The sequence below is a fragment of the Lepus europaeus genome, chromosome 4, assembly GCF_033115175.1.
Source record: "Lepus europaeus isolate LE1 chromosome 4, mLepTim1.pri, whole genome shotgun sequence".
NCBI classification, from domain to species: Eukaryota; Metazoa; Chordata; class Mammalia; order Lagomorpha; family Leporidae; genus Lepus; species Lepus europaeus.
In genome coordinates this window covers 66,245,172-66,250,462 of record NC_084830.1, presented here as the reverse complement: position 1 = coordinate 66,250,462, position 5,291 = coordinate 66,245,172, and positions in this window count along the sequence as shown.

Here is a 5,291-nt window from a genome sequence, read left to right as displayed (position 1 = left end):
AGAGGCAGAGAGACAGAGAGAGGTCCTTCATCCAATGGTTCACTCCCCAATTGGCTGCAACGGCTGGAGTTGCGCTGATCTGAAGCCAGGAGCCAGGAACTTCTTCCTGGTCTCCCATGAGGGTGCAGGGGCCCAAGCACTTGGGCTATCTTCTACTGCTTTCCCAGGCCATAGCAGATAGCGGGATCGGAAGTGGAGCAGCCGGGTCTCGAACCAGTGCCCATATGGGATGCCAGCGCTTCAGACTAGGGTGTTAACCCACTGCACTGCTGTGCCACAACGCAGGCCAAGAAACTGATCAGTTTCCTTCTGAGCTCACTATTGCTTGCAATGTTTTGTTAAAGACAGTGAATAAGTGAAGACATTGTATCAGTTTCTTCTCAACTACATAAGGCCACTAGGGAGGTCTGCCTTCCAAATAAAGCAGCCATGGTTCACCAAATATTTTGCCATTGTGTAACATGGAATATCAGCTTTTCATTTCTCATATCTCATTCTTTGTTGCCTTCCATCTGACCACTATGCCAGTACCACATATTTCATGTTATTGTTACAGTGGCACTGAATTTCAACCTATTTCCTGGTTAGTCAAAAAAGACTAAAGGGCCGGAGCTGTGGCATAGTTGGCTAAGCCTCCACCTGCAGCACCAGAATCCCATATGGGCATCAGTTCTAGTCCTGGCTGCTCCTCTTCCAATCCAGCTTTCTGCTATAGCCTGGGAACGCAGTAAAGGATGGCCCAAGTGCTTGGGCTCCTGCACCCATGTGGGAAACCTGGAAGAAGCTCCTGGCTCCTGGTTTCGGATCGGCTCAGCTCTATCTGTTGCAGCCATCTGGGGAATGATCCCGGGGATGGAAGACCTTTCTCTCTGTCTCTCCCTAACTCCGTCTGTAACTCTACCTTCAAATAAATATTTTTTTTTAAAAAAAGAGACTAAATACTATTACAAGTAGCTCCACAATTCCAAAGGTTGATCACCATAAATATTTTTTTTTTGATTCGTGCAACAGCCTCAAATTCAATGATCCATCAAGTGACTTTCCTAACAAGTAGTATCTCCTGTCAAATGACGTCTTCCTGAAGAATGACACAAGGGTCCAGGATATTTCTATCATGTGGATTTGCTATCCACTGGGAATTTAGAATATTTTGTTTCCAGTTTTGTGGGTGGGTGTTTTTAGGAGCAGGCATGGCTTACTGGGACAAGATCTGGAAATATGTCACTTCTACCTCTATCTCATTGGCCAAAATGGATCTCAGTCACCCCATTGAACTACAACGGGAGCTGATACATATGGTCAAACCACATGCCCAGGGAGCAAAGAAGCTGAGTGCATCAGTTGCCAGTTTACTACCTCTCTGCCAAATCCACATGTCAGGGCCTACTCTGTAAGAGTGGATTAAACACTAAACATATCCTCTGCATTGTGAACCTGATGTGAAGTTTTGTCTATAGATAATACTTGAAAAATATTGCAGTTGGAAGAGGTCCTCTTTTTCTATCTGGTGTAACAAATCTTGTTTTCTCTTGCTTCTGCTTCATAATCCCCTGGTACTTGTCTATGGGGGACATCCAGAGTGCTATGTGCCAGCTGCATGCCTAGGGTGCACAGTCCCTCCATAACCTTGTCACCAAAGTACAGGTCTAGTGACTAGGTCCAGCACTGCTTCCAAGGAGAACAGCACACACTCTAAGTCTCACACAGGCAACAACATCTAACCCTTTCTGGACATCCACCCATCAGCCTGAGTTTACCTACACCCTTGACTGCTGTTTCTTGGTTGGCTCTAGCTGTGGATCTCTTCTAACCTGGGACAGCCAGAAAACGTCTCAGTCATTCAGTTGCCTGCAGCTACATTTCTCAGATGAATTTTTAAACCCAGAGGATTCGAGTTTGTCCTTCCTTGGACACCTTCCTTTAGCCCTAGTACATCCTTTAGATAGTGTTCTCTTTACAACTTTACATCATTATTTAACAACTCTTCTTAATGAATTTCCTCTGTTCAAATTATTATATGGCCTTTGCCTTCTAGTTGGACTCAGGCTATTACACCATGTCTGTTGAGTATACACCAGTTTCTGTCTTAGCTTGGGTCACACAAATGAGTTCCAGAGTCTTTCTGTCAAGTTCTATGGCACAATGCATATTTCATGGAGAAGAGAACTGAAACCCAAGTCTTATGATTCCAAACCACTATAAAGGGTAGGAAATCATATAGGACAAGACAAATAAACTTTCCAGGAGAAAAAATTCAAGTACAATAAGAACATTATTTTAAAAAGATACCTTATCAAAGATATTTAGGATGATAAAACAATTTATTATCATTAAATATAAATAAATCAGTATCATGTTTAAAATAGTGAATATACATTACTTTGATCTGTTAGATTTAGATTCAGAATTAACTAAATGATTTTTTCCCATTATCCAGTCTATGTGTAATGCTTTTTGGTGAGATATAATTTAGATACATAAAACTCTTTAAATTATACATTTGGCTGATTTTTAGTATAGTTATTAAGAGTGTCACTATCACCACTGATTCCAGAAAATTCTCATCACCTTAAAAAGAAATGCTATAGAGGCCAATGTTGTGGCACAGTGGGTTAAATTGCCTCTGTGACACCAGCATTCCATATTGGAGTGCTTTTTGGAGTCTTGGCTGCTCTACTTCCTATCAAGCTCCCTGCTAATGTGCCTGAGAAGGCAACGGAAGATGGCCAACCTACTTGAGTTCTTGCCACCTATGTGAGAGACCAGGATGGAGTTCCTGGATCCTGACTTTGGTATGGCCCAGTTGAAGCTACTGTGGCCATTTAAGGAGAGAACCAGTGGGTGGTATCTCTCTCTCTCTCTCTCTCTCTCTCTCTCTCTCCTTCTTTCTTTGTTGCTCTGCCTTTCAAACAAATACATAAATGGATCTTTCTCTCCTTTTTTTATTTTTTTTTAAAGAAATACCATAACCATTAGCAGTCACTCTCCATTTCCCTTTTTCTCCCTTGGCAACCTGTATCTACTTTCCAAATGTACAGATTTGCTTATCCTGGACATTTCATATAAATGAAATCATACCATATATGGTCTTTAACGTCTGTGTTTTTCCATCTAATCTAATACCTTCAGGGTCCACTAATGATGTATCACATTGCATATAATTTTTAGTGTTTGGCTTTTATAATCACTGAATACACACATACGTTCTGTACTACCTATAAAACCTATGTTCATGATACTAGGATAGCCATCTATTTTCTACTTATAAAGGAAAGGTAGTAATTATAAGGGAAAAGGAAAAATCTTATGTTTTTCATGAAATCCAAAATGCAAGCAAAAAATAAAGTGAAAAATACTTTCAATCCTGCCTTTTAAATTTTCTCTCATAGTATACTGCTACTAATAATCAACACTTACATAACACTTCAGAATTTCAACACATTTTTACATTGAATGCCAAAGGTAACACCTACTGCAAGAATTATATGCTGTGCTTTAATTCTAGGAGACTGCGGGAATAGTATAAACAGCCCTATTTTTTTTAGTTGTTATTATCACACATCCTAAATATATGTTAATAAAACCTCTAGTGTTTCTGTAAAATTGCTTCTGTGAATAGCGATTGGCAAAAAGACTCACATAGGAGTTTGCTTCTTGGGGTTTTTTTCCAGAAAAAAATTTTGCGGTTGAGTTAATCACAAGCATTCTCTAAAAGAACAACATGATCTAATTTTGCTTAAAGTGTTCTGTAATCTAAGAAGGAAGATGAGATGTGATATACAATGCCTTCATGAGAATCATATCTATGTTTAACTTTTCAACCATTTCTCCTGAGTGCCAAAAGCTATTCTCCTGCAGTCGTAAAATGCTAGTCTATGTTTAGCAAGAATTTTTGCGTTACTCCTCTGAGATGTGAGATAGGAATATTATTACAGCTGGAGAAAGAGATGATGCTAAGTTAAGTGACTTGTCCAAGGAGACACAATAAATCAGACATAGGCCTTGTGAATAAACCCTGACTTCCCTTTAAGACTTTTCCCTGTGATATCATGTGGCCTTTCTGAGCCACTGGAAGTTTTCTCATTAACCTTGCAGTTAATCTTCATGTTTTATAAGACCTTTTCCAGATCTATAAATATAACCTCTTTTTAATACAATTTTTCAGGCAATGTAAATTAAAGAAATCCACTCCTAATAAAGACCAGAGAAAATTTATCCTATCCACAAGATATAGGAAACCCAGTAACTTAGAGTAATGAATTCCATCTGCTAGTAGTAACTGATACGAGGTTATCACATGGCCTTGCTTATTACCCTTATTCTTGGGGACCAATGCATAAATATTTTGGGACTACTGGCTATAGTTTTTCAATAATGGAAGCAATATGTGGAATATAATATGTACTTCAAAGATTTTTTAGCAAAATTTAAATAGGAAAGAGGATTCTTCTTCCCAAGGTTAAAGGTGCCTTTTCCAAAAGTTGAATTTGCCATGCTTTATGTAGGGCACTGGACAACTATAAACTAGGTTCAGACCAAGGGGCAACTGTGCTTCACAAGATGCTCACATAACAAGATGCCCACTATCCAGATACTATCAACTCCATCAACTGGTTCTTTTACTGATTTCTTTGTTCTTTTCTGTAATTCACTACAATAGATGACTCTTATAAGCTTGATCCATCCCATTCCTATTATCCCTCCTTGAATTCCCCATATATGTTTTATATATAATAAATAAACACTGTTCTTTCAATGCATTGTCAATGCCCTTTCAAGACAGTTTTTAATATATCTAGAACCCACATTGTAGAGACCTGCTTTTTCTCTTTTGGATTAGAGACAACATCTAAGGGCTTGAGTTCAGAAAAGTAGTCAGAATTTAGTTTATATTTAATGCTATCTTCAAAGACACTACTGGCAATTAGGAAAGCAGCTTTTGTTTTCATTAAAATAGGATAATTATTCCCTCAGTATGCATCAATTTTGTTTCAGAAGCTTGTCTAGGAAGTTCTAACAGCTCTGTCCAAGAACATGGTTAGGTCCATACCATATGTAGTACGTCTGAAGGAATTTACAAAAATGGCTTCCCTAAGAATAAAAGAAACTTCTGTCCTCAGTATAATTCAAACTGCAGAGGTATCAAGGAATATAAAATGAAAAGATCAATTTTCAGGATGCTCTGCTACACCAATATACATCCAATACAAGGAACAAGGCACCCCACTGTTTCAGCCTGATGAAAAATAAGAGATTGCATATTGCATTTATAACTCAGTTTATAGAACTGT